Genomic DNA, 21954 nt, shown 5'->3' with positions numbered 1-21954 from the left:
CTGTAGAAGGTGGTGTCGCCCTTAAGGATATGCAAGACAGGAGTCTTGAAAAGCGTTCCTTTGAGGTAGCCGCTTTGGCTTTACACTATTGCAGTTCTATTTGCAGTTCTTATGCTGCCAGAGCTTCCCTTTTCTGGTTTAAGCAGTCCTTGGAGCAGGAACAGGATTCAGCTTCAGGAGTCTTGGTTCGTACTCCGTTGGAGTCGGCTCTTGCCTATTTGGTGGATGCCCTCTATGATTTAGTCAGAGCTTCGGCCAAGCAGATGGCTTTGGCTGTTTCAGCTCGTCGTTTACTTTAGTTATGTCACTGGGCCGCTGATATGGCTTCTAAACAGCGTCTCACTAGGCTTCCCTTTTGGGGGAAGTTGCTTTTTGGAGAGGATCTTGAAAAGATAGTTAAGAATTTGGGGGATTTGAAGTCCCAGCGTCTTCCTGACAGGTCTCGAGCTGGTCCTAAGTCTGGTTCAGCTAGGCCTCGTTTTAGGGAGGTTCGGCGCTACCGTCTTAGGCATAATGCTTCCTTTCAGCATTCCAGATCCCAGCAGAAGTCGGAATGACAAAAGAGCCCCAGGAGCCTCAAGTAGGTCTCAAGCTCCCAATCATCCTGCCCAATGATGGGGCACGGGTACATACCTCAGGCCTTTCCATAGGAGGGCGATTATCTCTCTTGCTTGGGCTGTGGACCACCATAACTTCAGACCAGTGGGTCTTGCATATTATAAGAGATGGTTACAGGTTAGAGTTTGCCGTTCCAATCGGAGATGGATTTTTGGAATCTTATTGTGCCATGGTGTCCAAAAAGCAGGCCATTCTGGCTACATTGCAAACGTTGTTGGATCTCGGGGCGGTGGTTCCTGTTTCTCGAGCCGAATGGTGCTCAGGCCGTTATTCAATCTGTTTTGTTGTTCCTCAAAAAGGAGGTTCCTTCAGGCCCAATCTCGACCTCAGGAAGGTGAACGAGTGTCTGCGAGTTCGTCACTTCCGTATGAAGATGGTGAGGTCGGTGATTGCCTCTGTTCCACCAGGGGAGTTTCTCACTGCCTTGGATTGAAGGAGGAGTACTTGCATATTCCCATTTGGCCTCCTCATCAAAAGTATCTCCATTTTGCTGATTTGGGGCGCCATTTTCAGTTCTGTGCACTTCCTTTTTGTTCGGTCTTTATGAAAGAAGATATAAGAAATGGTTTTCAGGGGTGATGATGCAGAGGAATTGAAAGAAATCTCGGTGAACTTGGAAGATGTACTGACAGTGGCGAACCAAGGGGGGGCGGTGGGGACGGTCCGCCCCGGGTGCACGCCACTGGTGGGTGCCGTGGTGCGCGCCTGTTGCCCTGTCTCAGTCCAAGTTCACAATTTGCATGTGTTCACTGCTCCCTCTGAGTCTGCCCTGGAACAGGTTACTTCCTGTTCCGGGGCAGACTCAGAGGGAGCAGTGAACACATGTGAATTGCGAACTCTGAGACAGGGCAACAGACACGCGCCGCGGCACCCACCCCCCCAGCGGCGTGCACCCCGGGGTGTGTCATTTCGCCGGGGGGGGAGGGGTGTCATTTTGCTGTGTGGGGGGGGGGGGGTTGCACTGCACCCGGGGGGGGGGGCGCATTGGCGATCCACCCCGGGTATCAGCTAGGGTCGGAACGCCACTGTGTACTGAGCCAAATTGACAAGCTAAATAGTGATAAATCACCTGGTCCAGATGGTATACATCCCATGGTATTGAAAGAACTCAAACATGAAATTGCTGTTTGCGGCTAATGATCTGTAACCTGTCATTAAAATCATCCGTAGTACCCGAAGACTGGAGAGTGGCCAATGTGATGCCGATTTTTAAAAAAGGTTTCAGGGGTGATCTGGGAAATTACAGACCAGTAAGCTTGACTTCAGTGCAAGGCAAAAAAGTGGAAACTATTATAAAGAATAAAATTACGGAACATATAGACAAACATGGTTTAATGGGACAGAGTTGGCATGGATTCAGCCAAAGGAGGTCTTGCCTCATTATATTGCTTCATTTCTTTGAAGGCGTAAATAAACATCAGTATAGGTGAACCTGTTGATGTACTCTATCTAGATTTTCAGAAAGCTTTTGACAAAGTACCTCATGAGAGACTTGAGAAAATTAAAGAGTCATGGGATAGGAGGCAATGTCCTTCTGTGGATTGGGAACTGGTTATTGGACAGAAATCAGAGGTTAGGGTTAAATGGCCATTTTTCTCAAAGAGGGAGGGTGAATAGTGGAGTGTCACAGGGATTTGTTCTGGGACCGGTGCTATTTAACATATTTATAAGTGATCTGGAAATTGGAAGGATAAGTGAGGTGATTAAATTTGCAGATGACACAAAAGTATTCAGAGTTGGCAAAATGCATGCAGATTATGAAAAATTGCAGGAAGACCATAGGAAACTGGAACACGGTGCCAAATGGCAGATGAAATTTAATGTGGACAAATGCAGAGTGATGAACATTGAGAAGAATAATATGAATCATAGTTATCTGATGCTAGGGTCTATTTTAGGAGTCAGCACTTAAGAAAAAGACCTATGTTTCTTTGTTGACAATATGCTGAAATCTTCTGCGCAGTGTGCGGTGGCAACCAGAAAAGCAAACAGGATGCTAGGAATTATTAGGAGAGGGATGCAAAATAAGACCAAAAATATTATAATGCCTCTGTATCGCTTCATGGTGCTACCTCACCTTGAGTATTGTGTTCAATTCTGTTTGCCGTTTCTCAAAAAAGATATAATGGAATTAGAAAAGGTTCGAAGAAGAGTGACCAAAATGATAGAGGGATGGAACTGCTCTCATAAGAGGAAAGGAAAGAGAGGTTAGAGTTCTTCAATTTGGAAAAGAAACAGGTGAAGGTGGATATGATTGAGGTCTACAAAATCCTGAGTATTATGGAACAGATGGAGGTGAATCTATTTTTCGCTCTTCAAAAGTACAAAGACCAGGAGACCCTCAATGAAACTGCATTGAAATACTTTTTAAAACAAATAGGAGAAAATATTTTTTCACTCAGTTAAGCTCTGGAACTCGTTGCTGGAGGATGTGGTAACAGCGGTTAGTGTATCTGGGTTTTAAAAAGGTTTGGACAAGTTCCTGGAAGAAAAGTCTATAGTCTGCTATTTAGAGAGACATTTGGAAGCAACTGCTTGCCCTGGGATTTGTAGCATGGAATGTTGCCATGATTTGGGTTTCTGACAGTATGTGTCACCAGTGTAATTCCGTGTGTGTGTATGAATGACTATCAAGTTAGTTACTTCTTCGATTAAAGGCCTGGTTGAAGATCCAAGCTTTCACCTGCTTTTGAAGAAGAGATAGTCTTGTGCTAAGTAAAGCCTTTCAGGGAGTGCATTCCAGAGTGTGGGGTCTACTCCGGAGAAAGCTCGCTTGCAGGTATCACATTGTGTGATGTCCTTTGGAGAGGGTGTAGTTAGGGATAGTCCTTGGGAAGACCTTAGTGACATTGGATGTGTGTAGAGGGAGATTCTGTTCTTCAAGTACTCTGGGTAAATTCCTTTAAGGACTTTGAAGGTCAGTCATAGAGTTTTAAATTTGGCCCTGTATTGTACTGGTAGCCAGTGAAGGTTTTGCAAAAATGGTGTGATGTGGTCACATTGCTTACAACCTTGTATTAGTCTTGCTGCAGCATTCTGAATCAATTGGAGCTGGTGCAGACCCTTTGTAGTCAGACCAGTGTAGAGTGCATTACAGTAATCCAGTCTGATGTTATCATGGCATGCACAACTGAGTCAAAGCTTGCCTTCTTAATGTAAGGAGACAGGCAGTGATAGAAGCTGCTCTTGAAGGTTGCTTGGATTTCGGGGATCAGAGTAAGTGTTGAATTGAGTTATATTCCAAGGTTCCTGACTTGTGATTTCAGGGGGAGTTCATAAGTTCATATTTCCCAAAAGAGATTTTGATGTCAGGTATTTGCTCACTTGGGTGAGGGACCCATAGAAGCTTGGATTTACTTGGGTTCAGGCAAAGCTTGTTGTTTTTAGCCCATTGTTGAATTGATGTTAGACAAGTATTCAGTTTATTCAGGGCTATGGGTATGTCAGGTTCAGTGGGTATAAGTAGCTGCACGTCATAAGCATTGATGTAGAACTGAGTGTCCATCGACTAAATCAGCCTGGCTAGTGGCTTGAGGTAGATATTGAACATAATAGGTTACAGTATTGATCCTTGTGATATCCCACAGGTCAGTGCTCATGATGGCGATGAGGTGCTGCCAAACACTATGGACTGTTGTCTGTCTGATAGATAGATAGATAGATAGATATGATCTGAACCAGGCAAGAACTGTTCCACTTATACTTGTTTCCGCCAGTCGTGCTAGCATCATATCATGATCCACAGTGTCAAAAACCGCTGAGATATCTAGCAGTACTAACACCGAGGCAAATCCCCTGTCTTTGTTTCTGTGTAGATCATCTAATAGGGATACGAGGACTGTTTCTGTTCCATAACCAGGTCTGAATCCAGATTGACATGGATCTAGCCAGTGTCTCTGTTCTAGCCAGTCACTGTGTCGATCACGGACTGTTCTATAAGTTTTTCTAGAAATGGGATGTTGGATACCGGCCAGTAACTTTCAAGTTTGTCCTGGTCAAGGTTGTTCTTCTTTAACAAAGGACGCGCCACTGCCCTTTTTAATACTGTTGGTAGTTGCCTATTAGAACGAGAGGAGTTCATGATTTTTGTGGTGCCTTCTGTGAGGCCCCTGCTTGTCTGCTGCACTGTCTTTGGGCAGGGTTCAAGGTAGCGGGTAGTTGGTCGAACACCTCTTAGGATTTTGTCAAGGCCCTCCTCTGTTATTGGGTTAAAAATGTACTGTGTCAAAAGGGAGCGTGTTTATGCTTCTGGTTAGCTGACTGGAGACTGGGTGGGACTGCCTGTAAATCCTGGCAGAGACTTCTAATTTTGTTGGCAAAGTATGCAGCAAATTGCCGCAGTGATTATTTCTTTCATCCCACCCAGAGTATTGTGCTCTCTTAATGACTAGCATCTTCGTATTCCAATGGTGCACAATGCACATTAAATCTGTACAAGAAGTAATCCTTTCTTCTATCTTGCACTGTTTCTCTGGAGCTTACTCCTAGCTGCCATATGGTAAGAATTATCTTACCTTAAATTTAGGGCCTCCTGTAGGAGTATTTACCTGAGATCTCACCTTTGCCGGTCTTGGCCTATACAGCCATTGTTATATAACAATATGGATTACAGCTTGTGGTCTGTATGTATCAGTAACCAGATTTGTCAAAGGAACATTACTGCTGAGCATAGCAAGATGACTTCATCCAAAGACATATTCTGTGTTGCAAACTAGCCAGTTATCTCCTGGGAAGATTGGGGGAGAGAAACACACATAGCTCCAGGAGTATTTGAGCAGACAGGGAGGTTTGCATGCCTTCAATAAGTTTCATGGCTAGAACAAAGGCTCACTTCTTGACCATGAAGCTGGCTGGACATTATTACACCATCTGTGATTGGTCCACAGGTATCATCTGACCCTTGGATACCAAAAGTTTGGACTGAAGAGGAAAGAAGAGAAGAGACGACCGGAAGACTTGCAGGTGGCTAGAAGGCTCGAAAAGAGCCAGAGACTGATTTTCCTAAACACCAGTGAACTGTGTACCTTGTAACAAAGTCACAAGGTTCGCTCAGCAACAGTTTACGGCCTTACTTATGACTGTGTAATCTGTGTCCAGAATACAGATCTCGGACTTTATTCCTGGACTGAGAGACTCGCTGAGGCTTCAGCTTGAGTCTAAGAGGAGGAATCCACTTCTTTACCATTGGAAGTCTGCCACAGACTGCAGGGTGAGATAACAGGATTTACTACTTATGGTCATGGGGATAATTAGTCCTTGGCTTTGTCTGTGACAGATTGGTTATGTCATGATGTATTGTCTATATATTTAGCTGCTAACTGTATTGTGCATAAGACGTGTGGTGTAACTTCTCATGCTAATCACTAGGATATCAGTATTGTGATTGGTTGTGTAATTACTCATTTAGTGAGTCCATTAGGATAATCATATTCCATTATCTATATTTTGGGTGCTAATCTATTTTTATAGCAAGTTATTTTGTATTTTGCTTGGCATTTTGCTTCAGAACTATTTATATATATATATATATATTTCTTTACTTAATAAATAATATATATTCCATCTGTGGCATTGTTCCTTTTTTCAGCAACTAGCTAGTCATTGGGATAAAGAGGTACACTTCCCCTAGACACGAGTCCAGAATAATTGCTATTTAGTAGTGTTCTGACAGCTAAGTACCTCTGGTTACCTACACTCCCTAAAAACTCATCTATTCCTGCAGGCTTATAACATGCAAGTGGAAGACAACATTACCTCAAGAGTAAACTGAACTTCGAGTTCTTTCTGTCGTCTTTTTTTTTTTTAATGATTCCTGTGTGCATGTGACCTTTCTTGACTGCATGTCTACTTGCTGGATTATACTTCTCAGTAATCTATGATCTCCTGTGACTCTCACTTTCCTTTATTTTAATGGCGTTCCTTTCTGTTTCCTTTTTGCTTGATATACACCGCCTTGCTATTGCTTAAGGAAAGGCAGTATATTAAACTTAATAAACTATAAATATATGTGTGTGCGTGTGTGTTTGTGTGTATATCTCTCTATTTTTTTTCATGAGTTGGCAGCCATGAAGGCAATGCATCCCAGATTTATATCACAAAGGTGAGAGAATTAGCTCATAATTTTACCCATCAATTTTTTTCCAGCCAGTAAGATTGAGACATTAAATAGGACTAGATTTTATTTCAAAATGAAACTAATAAAAATGATAAGTTGTTCTTATTTTCATTTCTTTAGAATGCACTGTTTGCAGATATATGGTAAAATAAAGTGTAACAAAAAACCCACAGAAAACCCCAGCCCTCAAAACAAAGTGAAAGATGACTGGTGTCAGTGGCGTTCCTAGGGGGGGGGGGGCGGTGGGTGCGGTCTGCCCTGGGTGCATGCCGCTGGGGGGGGAGGGTGCCGCGCGCCTGTTGGCTCTGCTTGTTCCGTGCTCCCTCTGCCCCGGAACAGGTTACTTCCTGTTCCGGGGCAGAGGGAGCATGGAACGAGCGAAGCCGACAGGCGCGCTGCACCCCCCAGCAGGTAAAAATGCACCTGGGGGGGGGGTCATTTCACCGGGGGGAGGTGTTTCGCCAGGGGGGGCGCTGCACCCGGGGGGAGGCGCATCGGCGATGCGCCCCGGGTGTCAGCCGCCCTAGGAACGCCACTGACTGGTGTTTACATTCTTAATGTTAAAATGATGCTGGGGTATTTTTTAGACTTTTGTCAGCAAGAGGAGTGGTTTCACTTTTTATATTCTTTGGAATGAATATCATGTCAAATCTATCAGTTTCTCTTCTTATGCTCCTTGTTGAAGAATACCAGTGAACTGAATTTTCTTAACTTGTAGTCTAAATTGATAAGTGTACTATTACATGGGTTTATGGTGACTGTTGAAATGGACAGTAAAAAGTGATTATCCTATATGGTTGTTCTGAGGGAGGCAATGCAAAAAAATAGCTTTTTCTCTCTGTAGCACACTGACAAGCAGATGATCAAAAGCCCTGTGCTGTTCCAAACAGCGCTCTAAAAATAGCACTGGAACAGCACGGGGCGTTATTGGAACTATGATCAAAGATAGCGACATGCAAATTTAAGCAAACAATTTTCTCTGATCATGGGGTAGAAGTGCAGGAGGATTCTGCACTACCATGCACTCAGGCACAATCCTCCCGTGCTTGTTTGACAGGTCTAGGCTGTCAAAAGCCCAGACCTGCCAAACACAGGGGCTAGAGGTCCATGGGACCACCAGACCCCAACTACCCCTGCCCTGAGCAAGGCAGAATGGGGGCTGGAGGTCCAACGGACCTCCGGTCCCCCTGACACAGGTTCAGGGAGGACTGGAGATCCGGTGAGTCTCCAGCCCCCCCCCCCTAACCACCCCAGCATTTCTAAGAAGTCGCTGGTGGCCCAGTGGGTGACCAACGACCCTCAGTGACACTGATTCAGGGGGGGGGGGTGGAGATCCCTCCTCTTCCTTCGACTCTGCCTGCAAAATGGTGGCGCCCAGCCCTGCCCAGTGTATCCTGGGATGCGCTGGGCAGGGCTTCACACCATATAAGGGAGTTTTCTCGCTTATACGGTGTGAAGCCCCACTCAGCACATCCCAGGATACACTGGACAGGGCTGGGCGCTGCCATTTTGCAGGCGGCGGTGAAGGAAGAAGAGGGAGGCAGGCCACCTCCCTCCAACTAAAGGTAGGGAGTGGGGGGATTGACAGCGGCCCAGTGGACCACCAGGGACTTCTTGCTAATGCTGGAGAGGTTTGGGGGGGCTGGAGACCCACTGGATCTCCAGCCCGCCCTGAACTTGTGTCGGGGGGACCAGAGGTCCGCTGAACCTCCAGCCCCCTGCCGCTGGGGGTGGGGTGGGGTCGTCGGTCACCCACTAGGCTACCAGGGACTTCTTAGAAATGCTGGGTGGGGTTGGGGGCTGGAGACCCATCATATCTCCAGCCCTCCTTGAACCTGTGTCGGGGGGGGGGGTCAGGGGAACCGGAGGTCTGCCGGACCTCCAGCCTCCTGTCGCTGGGGGGGGGGGGACGTCACTTCCTGGGGGGGGGGGTTGCTTCCTTGGGAGGAATGGGGGCCTGCTAGCATGCAAATGCATGCTTGACAGGGCTCACCATTCCTCCCTAATGGTCTGCAAACCCTAACGCCAGCTCCGAGCTGGCGTAGGGTTTGTCGTGGCCAGTGAGCCAATCTTTGGCACGCTGCTCGGTGATCATTGGGGATGAATAAGTTTAGCATGCATTTGCATGCTGTTTGCGCCGAGCCCTGTTTTGCATGCATTTCCATGCTAGTTGCATTCAGAGCCTGCGAGCACATTGTTTCACATGCTCGGGGGCTCTGATCATGGGGCTGTAGCAAACGCAGGCACTAGTATGAACTCTAACGCTTGCATTTGCTTCTGAGCATTGGGGCATGAATGAGGTATGCCTTCCCTGCTAGTGCATTGTTCTTAAGTATCACTTGAACACGGTGCTCGTTCTTATTGGTAATGGACCGGAGTCTGGAACACAGCAACTGTTTGCTCCTCAATGCGTTTTTTCTGTACTGTATGATGTAACTATATTTCTGCTAATGTCTGTTGTTCTCTCTTTTATTTTATCTAGTATTGTAAACTGATCAGATGCGTATGATGATGAGCAGTACATCGGAGAAATTGAGGGGCCCTTTTACTAAGCCACATAGATGCCTACACATGCCCAACATGCGCCAATTTGGAACTACCACCCGGCTACTGCGTGGCCTGGGCAGTAATTTTATTTTGTACACGTGCCCACTGTGCGCCCTGGAAAATTTCTGGCATGCAGTAATCGGCATTGTATGCACGCTGATGATTATCGCCCGGTTAATGTGTGAGACCTTACCACTAAGTCAATGGGTGGCGGTAAGGTCCCAGGCCCAAAATGGACGCACGCCAATTTTCATTTTGCCGCACATGGTGCTGACCATAACTATATTATTAGTATTTTATAACTGTATTCCAGTAGCTATGTATTTAATTAATTAATTTATTTGTTCTTTCATTGAAAGATGACAGTCCAAGATTATAGCCAACAATCTTGTCACCTTCTGCACTGGTACATCAATTGCACCCACACGAAGAGTCTGAGGCCAACATTCATCCTCTTTTTTTCCCTATCATAAGAATTTCAGTTTTATCCACATTAAAACTGGCATCTTAACTTGAATTACCTGCTAGTTTATTGCCAGTAGTACACCCAGTATAGAAAACAAATGAAACAGAGTGGATTGCTAATGCTACTGTGTTAGCTCAGGTTTATTTGGTAGGCAGGACAGAGGCCGCATTATAGCCTGGGGGATTGTGATCCTTGCTTATGGAGCTCTAATAATTCATGGCCCCTGTTTAAGGAGTGTCAGTGCAATGACCAGAATTCGGGGGGGGGGGGGGGGGGGGGGGTTAAATAGAGGAAAAAAATATCCCTAGTGGTTATGAATGAAAGCTTATGGTATCTGCCTCACTTCCAGCTAAACTGGATAACAAGGAAAGAGAGGGAAACTGCTGGGTCATTAAATAAACTCTGTACCTAGTTAGGGGAATTAACACTTTGGAGATAGGAGCAGGAGCAGCAAGGCACCCAATAATGGAGAGTTTGGGCAGACTCTGCTTCCTGTGCTCTCAGATAGTAAGCTTTTAAAGAACGTCCAGGATGATTACAATATTTGTTGTCTTTTGGGCCAATCCTGGGTGCTGTAGAAGAAAATTATGACACATTTCAGGAAAGAGTTTTTGTACTTTATTGTACTTTCAAATTGTTTTGTGCACTTTTTAGAATTATGAAGGCTGACTGTTTTTGTTGCCTGGTTGGACTTCTTGCTAATGCTTAATGAGGGTCGTCTGGTTATAAGAGTGTAGTGAGTCCCTTTAACGTCCCATCTTTATGTTTTGCTTGTACTCATTACAGCAGGCCTTGACAAGAATATTATTGGAAAGCTGTTATCTGGAGCCCATACCTGGCGTTTAAGGTTCTAAAGACATTTTATCATTTCCTGGTCCTTCAAAAGAGAATTATTTTCCAAGAACACTAAGATAAAGAATACCATACATTGTAGATGTTGCAAACTTAGGCTTACTTATGACACTGTCCTTAATCTTTACCGCCACCTTTTTAGGGGGGCTCCCTTGCTACTCCTGTGGTAATGTGCCCGTGCTACCTGATTAGCACAGGTACACCTACTGTCCGCCCCCAGACACCTCCCATGCTGGAAAATAAAATATATATTTCAGCACAGGATTAATGCGCACTAAGTGGAACACTGCTGCGGGACACCTCAACATGTCCCGCGGTAGTGCTGTTTTAGCATGAGTAGGACTACCACACCGTAGTAAAAGGGACCCTAAGTAGTAGCAAATAATGGAAAAAATGGCAAATTCAAAATATTTTTTCTAGTTTAGTGCACAGCAGTTTTGTTGCAGATAAATCAATAGAAATCAAACAAAATAAAACATGGAAAAGAAAATAAGATACCTTTTTTATTGGACATAACTTAATACATTTCTTGATTAGCTTTCGAAGGTTGCCCTTCTTCGTCAGATCGGAAATAAGCAAATGTGCTAGCTGACAGTGTATATAAGTTAAAACATTCAAGCATTACTATGACAGTCTGACAGGGTGGGAGGATGGGGGTGGGTAGGAGGTATGCATGGGGACATCAAAGCATATCATTGATATTCTAACAGGATAGGTGTGGATAGTTGAGGGGTGGGGTGATCAACAGAGACATACAGCTTTATGGCTTCCAGTATCATCTTTATGCTCATGGCTTCCAGTATCATCTTTATGCTGAAGACACCCAGCTTTATCTCTTCACACCTGACATCACTGCAGAAACCCAGGCCAAAGTATCGGTCTGCTTATCCGACATTGCTGCCTGGATGTCCAACCGCCACCTGAAACTGAACATGGCCAAGACCGAACTTCTTGTCTTCCCACCCAAACCCACTTCTCCTCTACCTCCACTCTCTATCTCAGTTGATAACACCCTCATCGTCCCCGTCTCATCTGCCCGCAACCTCGGTGTCATCTTCGACTCCTCCCTCTCCTTCTCTGCACACATCCAGCAGATAGCCAAGACCTGTCGCTTCTTCCTCTATAACATTAGCAAAATCCGCCCTTTCCTCTCTGAGTACACCACCCGAACTCTCATCCACTCTCTCGTTACCTCTCACCTTGACTACTGCAACCTACTCCTCACTGGTCTCCCACTTAGCCACCTATCCCCCCTTCAGTCCGTTCAGAACTCTGCTGCACGTCTTATCTTCCGCCTGAACTGATACACTCATATCACCCGTCTCCTTAAGTCACTTCATTGGCTTCCGATCAGGTACCGCATTCAATTCAAGCTTCTGCTACTAACCTACAAATGTACTCGATCTGCAGCCCCTCCTTACCTATCAACCCTCATCTCCCCTTATGTTCCTACCCGTAACCTCCGCTCTCAAGACAAATCCCTCCTTTCAGTACCCTTCTCCACCACCGCCAACTCCAGGCTCCGCCCTTTCTGCCTCGCCTCACCCCACGCGTGGAACAAACTCCCCGAGCCCATACGTCAGGCCCCCTCCCTGCCCATCTTCAAATCTTTGCTTAAAGCCCACCTCTTCAATGTCGCCTTCGGCACCTAACCTCTACACCTCTACCCAGGAAATCTAGACTGCCCAACTTGACATTTCGTTCTTTAGATTGTAAGCTCATTTGAGCAGGGACAGTCCTTCTTTGTTTATTTTGTACAGCGCTGAGTAACCCTAGTAGCGCTCTAGAAATGTTAAGTAGTAGTAGTAGTAGTAGTAGTTTATAATGGGCTAGGAACCCCAGATCCTTGTTAAGTCCTTCCTGTTGGGTGTTAAAATATCCAATCATTCTGACTTCAAAGGTCTTACGTTCTTGTATGGTTTTAAAGTTACCTTTCAGGATTCTCACTGTGAAGTCACTGGTACAGTGTCCTGGTCCTGTAAAATGCTGACCAACAGGCGTGGGAGCCTTACTGGCACCCATCCTGTTAGAATATCAATGATATGCTTTGATGTCCCCATGCATACCTCCTACCCACCCCCATCCTCCCACCCTGTCAGACTGTCATAGTAATGCTTGAATGTTTTCACTTATATACATTGTCAGCTAGCACATTTGCTTATTTCCGATCTGACGAAGAAGGGCAACCTTCGAAAGCTAATCAAGCTAATTAAGTTATGTCCAATAAAAAAGGTATTATCTTATTTTCTTTTCCATGTTTTATTTTGTTTGATTTCTATTGATAACCTTAAGAGTGGACTAACACGGCTACCACACTCCTCTACTGTTGCAGATAAAATAACTGACAGATATTAAATTGTGATTTTAGTATATGAGAGGTTTTTTTTTCCTATAGCATATGCATTTTGTTTAACTTCTGCTATGTGTGTATTTTTGTTTTCTTTGCTTAGGGAATTTATTTTTCTTTAAAAAAAAGTCATTTTTCCAATGTGCATAATTGATGTTACTAGTATTCTTATTGTCCATCATTTTTTTTAAATATTTGATTGCATTTGCTCATGTCTATTTGTTGCAGTTGGTTCCTGTATTTTAGTTCACAAATAATCTGGATCCCTTGCCAAACTGTGCAGAACATTTCTCAGAAGATCCACAGTTTCAGTGAGTAAAGAAAGAACTTAAAAAACGTTATAGTTGAATTTATGTTATCTGTTAAGATGAGTTATAGTGTTAATATAGACTGTTTTGAAAATATCTAAGAATTCCCAATTAATTGACATAGGGGTCCTTTTACTAAGCTGCGGCAAAAACTGACCTTAGTGCACCCTTGCGTGGGTTTTTCTTGTGCGCTAAGGTGATAAAATGGCTGATTTTTCATTTTTTGTATTACTATTCTAATATTTCCATTAGCATATGGCCGTTAAGAAAATTAGTGTATGAATACTCATTGAAGCCTATTTTGTAGGTGGTAAGAGCTCATGCGGTAATCCAGCGCTAACCAATTAGTGTGCAGAAATTATAAACAATGTTTACCACACAGTTAACATTTTCACATTTGGCATTTTCCACAGGATGCTTGGGCATGTCCCACATATACCACTTTAAGCTGCATTAGACATGCATTAGCTCTAAAAGAGCTTAGTAAAAGGACTCCATAGTTATCAACATGGGAAACTGTTAACATGTGGTATTCTACCACTAACTCATGCTACTTTAGCACAGGTAGCATTTTTATGCAATGAAAAGTAGTTACTAATAACTGGGGTTAACAGTATACAGCACATCCTAAGGGTAGCCCACATTGATAACTGTCCCCCCCCCCCCCCCCCCCAAGTGCATTTTGGTCAGAGATTGTTCAGCTTTGGACAGAAAAAATATAAACATTAACATCAAAATATAAACACTAATGTCCATTCTTTTGTACAAAGCACACATGATAATCAAATTAAAATGTAGATAAAATGTTCAGCAAAAGCCTGGAGTCAATTTCCGTCTATTGGACTAGCATTTTGTAGTTTTCAATTGGTGATACATTCTTAAAGGGGTTACTCTGTGCTCTCAATGCCTGGCCAGAGGAAGGTAAAAAGATGCCAGAGGTTTCTCCATTAACTTGTTCATTTAGATTTCAGCTCAGTGAATATGACTACAAAATCAGACAGCATCAATGTGTTTTACCCTAAGGGTTTTATTTACAGTAGCCTGCTTCAAGATATGCATGACCAATAATTTTTCTTAGCCTTAGACTTATCGAGGTTTCTGCCCTCTACCCCTGATGTTAGCATTGCTAAGACTTTGAACATCCTCAGTGCATTTTTGATGTGTTGCTTTAAGTCTGAGGTGGGCAGGCAGATATAAAAAGGAGCACTATAAAGAGTTTGTTTGCCTTCTTGCTGCCTAAAGCAATTTAATATTTATTCATCATGAATCAGACAATCTGCTTGGCTCTGATAGAAAAGAAAATCTTTATTATATGATTGACTTACTGTTTGATATGAAAAGGTAGTGCTCAGGCCAGAAAACATGGTATTACCATTCAGTAGCAAGTGATGGTAGACAATTTTCTTCATAAAACTCATTTTGATTGTGCTGAATTAGAATAAATGTTATAGAATTCTGCAGAAGCAACTTGGTAGTGTGTGAATTTTCTGCAATTATTTTTTATCATCTTTCAACAGTTTAATTTAACTTTTGTTAAGTTGTTTGAAAAATAATTTAAAAACCTGTCTCTGCTAAAGATGTATTTATTACCTATTCATGAAATGTTCTATGCCAAGGTTGTCCAACCTTGGTCTTGAAGGGTAGCAATCAGTAGGGTTTTCTGGATTTCTACCCCAATGAATATACCTGATATCTATTTGCATGTACTTCCTCCATTGTATGCAAATAGATATCATGCATTGGGGAAATCTTGAAAACTCAACCTGGTGAGGGCTGAGGTTGGACACCCCTGTTCTATGCACTGTTACAGAATATTAAAATGTTATAGTGCTTCACTGCTATAAACTGTTGTATACAATGAGGATGAAAATTATACACTTGTGTTATGAAGGTATGTCCTGGATGTGTGATAGTATTTTGAGACTATTTATTAAGCTGCTGACTGTCAAGGTGGCAGTTAATACACACTAACAACACAGCTACCACAGTCATACCTAGGCAGTCTTTTATTAAAATGTGGTAGCTTTTGGAATTACCACATGATTAATGTGAAATTTAACATGCAGTAACCACAAAGCCTTTGCAGTAAATGCAGGGGGTATGCTCAGCATTTGCTCTGCATTTACCACACAGGGAAGCTGCCTACTGCACTTCAAGACACTTCAATACATGCAGGTGCAGATAGAGCAGAAACATGTGGGAGTAATTCAGAAATCACACTGGACCCTACTGGATAGTGTAGGTAGAAACGTGAAAATATTATTTTTTTATAAGCCCTCTGGAATTAGGATCTGAAAACAGTGTAACACAAGTACTAAAGATAATAACAATGAAAGCTTTATTATTTAAAAGAAAGTAATATAACCAGGAATGAAAATGAAAATAATCAAGATTCCAAAGTTATATACAAATGCTGGGTAAGCTTATAATAAAGTTGGAAATAAATGTTCTTTAAATGCTTCAGAATGAACATTTTTCAGGAACTAGTTGGGTAAACAAACTCCCTATGGCTCACAAGCAGGCCACCTGTTTGGGGTTAACAGTAAAACAGCACATCCTAATGGTAGCCCACATTGATAACTGCCCTCCCTCCTCCCCCCCCCCCCCCCCCCAAGTGGGCTGGCCTGGCACAATCTGAAAGATAAAGATAACTCGACACAGTTAATGCCTTTCTTTTATAGCATTTTTGATGAGGCACTGTCTCTGTTAAGATTAGATAGATGATTGGTTGTTTCCTGTATGTTATGGCTTAGAAAACCACAAGAATGTCTTCTGCCATCATTCTAGAAACTTTCTTTGAATTCTGGCACCAGGGAAACTGGGTCACCCTGACCACGGTTTTCCCATTCTTGCATCAGACAAGTGGGCCGCACGTATTTTCCTTCTGAAGTGCAAGTTCATACAATATTGAAGCATCAGCACTGCTCATTTGGAGTGCAGGAGTCTGTGGACCAAGCTCTGTATTGCACTAGTATAGTGGCAGGGGTCGTACCTCTACAAGCAACCATGCTATGTGGAACAGGGCCAGCAGTAAATAAATGAATAACTGCTTCTGTTTGGCAGTGCTCTCCCCCTATTCTCCACTAAAGCACCCAACCCCCCATTACCTTAATCCAACAATGGACCCTCTGGTAGTCCAAATCCATAATACAAGGACCCCCCCCAACCACCTAGCCCCTGACAATCTCCACTTCTGTCATTACAAACCCACCTCCCTGTCAATCCTCACCATTCCTCCACCACTGGGACTTAACCTGGGGTCTCATCACTGCTGCCTTAGTAGATGTTGTAATTCAAAATGGCTCCGATGAAACCTGGTGGTAGTCTTCCAGTACCACCACTAGGGGTCAGACTTTCATATTATGGATCAGAGGTACTGGAGGGAGGGGTCACTGTTGGACCAGGAGTACCAAAGGGGTTTCAGTGTTGGATAAAGTGTACCAGGGGAGGGATGTGGAGGGGGACGAGTGTCCCCACAAGTCCTGTGCCAGGGCTGCACTACTGGACTTCCAGTTACACATCTGCACTTACCACCTCATGAGGTGTCAGTAAGTTTGGCTGTGCTATCAGCAGTTCAGACCGCTAGCGCATAGTACAGACCCGTGCGTTAGCTGTCACAGCCAGACATACCTCCTCTCCCCCTGTTACATCCAGACCTGACCCACTCCCATATTAGGGAGCTAATATGGTACTTAAAATACAAAGGCCCTTGTTTTAATGCAGTAGGCAGTAGCATGGGCCTGAACTACTGTCTACCACACTGATAACTTTGCGTTAACTGTTTACTGCAGCTTAGTAAATATGTTTTTTAATGAGGTGCATTCTGATAACATGCATTATCTGCTGCATTAACAGCTAATGTATAGTGGAGTGGAGAAATGTGAAGATTGCACCTTAGAATCAACGTGGAGGTAGTTACCACATGTAAACGTAATATATTAGATAGATACAAGTAACTGCATCACATCACTGTTAATGTACAGAAACCTAGGGCTCCCTCCTATTACTAAGGTGTGCTAATTGATTTAGCACATGCTAAATGCTTTTATTCCTATGGGCTTCTTAGCATGTAGCTTGTACTAAATCTCTTAGCATACCTTAGTAAATTATTTGATCTTTCAAAAGTGGTTGAAAACCTTTCTATTTGATCCAGACTACATAAGAATTGTTATTTAATCTCTCTGCTATAACTGTATATTGGTGTTCCCCATTACTATTTGGGTTCTTTCTTATTTTGTAGTCACATTGGATCTTTTTAGGAATTTTAGTGACTAATCAGGTTCTGAGTTTGATTAGATTAGATCCCTTAATTCTGTTAGTGTTAACTGAATGGGGGGGGGGGGGGGGGACTGCTGAGAATACTTCTAGCAATCAATTATGAGGTTTTTACAGTTTCTAGACTTAAATGTTAGGTATGAACATGCAGGAACTGTAGATTATCCAATTATAAGTAGGACCGAGTTAGGCACACAAGTGGATAACATCATTCAGTGATGCAAAGACAAAATAGCTTTCCCAGAGCTCAGAGCTAAGTGCAGAATTCTAAACATGCACTGCCTTTCCTACACATAACATTCTCTTCATTCCCTCTGTTTTGTGTTCTTCCACTTTGCTAAACAGACGTGAAAACAAAACTCACCTGTTAATGATATATTTCTCTTACCTCTTCCAACATTGTGTTTTATCATTGAGTAATTACTTTTTTTTATTTATTAGGATTTATTTACCACCTTTTTGAAGGAATACATTCAAGGTGGTATACAGTGAGAATAGATCAAATATGTGCAATAGGCAATTACATCAGTAAAAATATTCAAATAACAATACAAAGTATGGCATAATATACTACTTACAATGTCAACATAATATGTAATAGAACATTTTAATTGATAGTGAAGGGTATAAGCAAAGATGGAACATATAGATAGGTAAGAGAGTAAAAAGAATTAGAAAGTAAGGTGACTAATTTAAAGAAAGATGCACATGAGGTCAGAGAGATGGTTAAATTTTGTTTATTCTACTGTGGAAAGATGTTGCAGATTAAATCCATCGTGGTGATGACCATAACTATATTATCAGTATTTTATAACTGCATTCCAGTAGCTATGTAATTAATTTATTAATTTATTTTGATTTATTTACTGCCTTTTTGAAGGAATTAACTCAAGCTGGTGTACAGCAAGAATTAGTTAAACGTAAACAATAGACAATTGCAGCAGTAAAAATATTCAAATGACACTACAATGTATGGCATAGATGGTACTTTACAATTCCAACACAATATATAAGAAAACATTTTAATAGACAATATAGGGTGTAAGCAAAGATGGAACATATAGATAGATAAGTTAGAGTAGCAGAAATTAGAAAATAAAGGGACTAATTTAAAGGACGTTGCAAATGAAGTGAAAAGGGTGTTTGAATATTATCTCAGCTAGGGTAGGAGTGGATAAGCATGTTCTGTTATAGTATACGCAGCCAGTGTCACTGTGTGTGTGTGTGTGGCTAGCATGTTAGTTACTTCTTCCATTAAAGGCTTGGATGGAGAGTCAAGCTTTCTCATGTTTCCTGAAATAGTCTTGTGTTAAGCAAAGCCTTTCAGGGAGTGCATTCAAGAGTGTGGGGGCTACTCCGGAGAAGGCTCACTGGTGAGTATCACATTGTGTGATGTCTTTTGAAGAAGGTGTGGTTAGGGATATTCCTTGGGAGCACCTTAGAGACCTTGGAGGCGGTGTGTAGAGGGAGATCCTGTTCTTCAAGTACCCTGGGCCATTTCCTTTAAGGGCCTTGAAGATCAGACAGAGTATTAAATTTAGTCCTGGATTGTATTGGTAGCCAGTGAAGTTTTTGCAAAAATGGCATAATGTGGTCGTGTGGCTTACAACCTTTTATTAATCTTGTTGCAGCATTGTGAATCAGTTGAAACTGGTGCAAACACTTTGTAGTCAAACCAGTGTAGAGTGCATTACAGAAATCCAGTTTTGGTGTTATCATGGCATGTAGAACTGTGACAAGACTTGACTTCTCAATGTAAGGAGAGAGGCAGTGTAGTTATCGCAAATGATAGAAGCAGCTCTTGAAGGTTGCTTGGATTTAAGGGGTGGGGGGATCAGCATAAGTCGAGCTGTATTCCAAGGTTCCTGACTTATGATTTTAGGGGGAGTTCATATTTCTCAAAAGATATTTTGAGACAGGTATGTGTCTACTTGTGTTGGGGATTCATTGAAGCTTGTTTTTATTTGGGTTCAGACAATGTTTGTTTTTTCAGCCTTTTCTTGGATTAATGTTAAATAGGTAATCAGTTTATTCAGGGCTGTGTATGTCAGGTTCAGTGGGTAAGAGAAGCTGCATGTCACCCGCATAGAACTGAGTGTCCATTGACCGAATGAGGGAGGTAGATATTGAACAAGTGACAGTATCGATCCCTGTGATACTCCACAGATCAGTGCCCATGGTGACGATGAGGTGCTTCCAAACAGATTAGACTGTTGCCTATTTGATAGCATCTGAACTAATCAAGTACTGCTCCATTGATACCTGTTTCTACCACCCCATGCACAATGATCCCCAGTATCTAAAGCTGCTGAGAAATCCATTAGTACTAATATTGAGGCAAATACCTGTCTTGGTTTCTGTGAAAACCATCTAGCCAGTGGATGATGGATCTAGCCAGTTTCTCTTTTCTAATTGTTGACCTGAACACAGGCTGTTTATTCTATAAGGTTTCCTATAAATGGGATGTTAGATACTGCCCGACAATTTTCAAGTTTGTTTTGGTCAAGGTTGTTCTTTAGCAAAGGATGCACCACTGCCCTTTTTAATGCTATGTAGATAGATACATAGATATAATATACACCTGAAGTATGCATATATGGATAAATGCAAGTATCTGAGAGAGAGAGAGAAAAAGAGAGAGAGAGAGAGAGAGAGAGAGATTGGAAACAATGTAAATAAATTAATTGCATTTGCATATGTTGCTGTACATGGTCCTGGTCTGATCCAGTTACACAGTGTGTTGTATGTCCTGAAATGACTTCAAAAGAATTTATTGATAGTTCTTATATTACCTTTCCTGCACTGCATGTCATATTTGGAGATAATACGTGATATAATCTGGCAGGGAGGCATGGAACTCTCAGAAAGCTCACCAGAGGGTAATGTAAGGTCAAAAGGAAAATTTTATTATTATGTACAAGAGAAATAAACAAGCCTGTTTCCTCACTGGTTCAATACTCTTCAGTACTTATAACCAAAGGATTCTAAGCCTACCTTGGTAAATCTTTTCTCTTACAAACACGCCAAACTTATGCTTAATGGAATTTCATCAAGCATACGTTTCAGACTTCTTCTTACTCAGCATAAAAGGTCTGAGGTAGGACCATCCTTCTTTTCTGGAACTCCGCCAGATACTATAGCCTAAGCCAGATCACCTTGTGAGGATCCTTGCCCTCTCTCTCTCTAACTCAGCAGTGTTGTCACCCTAAGGTGGCTTACACTTCACACCCATGAACTAGTGCCCCCTGATGCAAGGTAGCTTAACCACACCAGCAGTAAGGGAATGCTCTTTACTATACCACCCACTCCCTCATAGACATGATGTTCATAGAAGCATCAATTTCAGTGGGATAGAATGCAAGATGTTGTCTTACGAGTTATATTTTTGTCGTCTTCACTTTGCAATGTTGGGTAGTTGATGCCTCCTATAATTCTTTTACCAAACATTGCTTGTCAAATTTATAATCATTGCACCATGGGAAAATTAATGTGACTAGAATATTCATTTTTGTGTATAGTAAAAGAGAAAAACATAATGTAATCATCAGTACTAAAAAATATATGGTATATGATTATGGTGTATTTTATTATTATTATTATTTATTGCACTTGTATCCCACATTTTCCCACCTATTTGCAGGCTCAATGTGGCTTACAAAAACCTGTAATGGCTTCACCATTTTAGGGAACAGAAGTACATTTGGTGGCACAGAGATATAATAATAACAAGGTTAGCAGTCGATCTACTCAAGCAGTTATAGAGAGAAAACAGTCAAAGTGAGGGAGGGGTGTTGATGAGTTGTAGTTAGTTATGGATTCTCGTGGTAAGCCTTGGTGAATAGATAGGTTAACTATTTGTGAAAGTTTGTTATTTCTTTAATTGTTTTCACGAGGTTTTGTCTAATGTAGAAAACAGTTCTTCCCCTTCTTCAACAAGGACCACTAACTGGAGGAGTTTCTTCCAAATTAGGTTTACTGAGGCTCATTTTCAAGAAGAGAATGCTATAAATTACAGCAACTCAATGTCGTTTTTCTTTTAACATGAAACCACGAGGCAACATGCAATTACCTACTGTTTTATTGCATATATAAATGGTGGCATAAAAATTAAATTATCTAATTCCTTATACCTTATCTCTACTATAACATCTTGTATTTTATTTATTTCTATATGCTCTTTTACCTAAATTACCTTGCAAGTCATTCAGTATACGAAACCAACAAGATCTTCATACTATGTAAAATCAGCTTGGTACATATCCAAGTTTATTTTCTTACAATGAATATTTTAGCTGTTGCAAAACCACCCCTTTAATAATTTTTCCCAAGAAATGGCAAATTTGATACTGGCTGATTTGATACTGGCTGATGTTGTGCTAGGCTGCCATAAACTGTTGTATACAATAAGGATGCTAACTATACACTT

Source organism: Microcaecilia unicolor, chromosome 8 (assembly GCF_901765095.1).
Source record: "Microcaecilia unicolor chromosome 8, aMicUni1.1, whole genome shotgun sequence".
In the NCBI taxonomy this organism is placed as follows: Eukaryota; Metazoa; Chordata; class Amphibia; order Gymnophiona; family Siphonopidae; genus Microcaecilia; species Microcaecilia unicolor.
Note: the sequence above shows the minus strand (reverse complement) of the source record.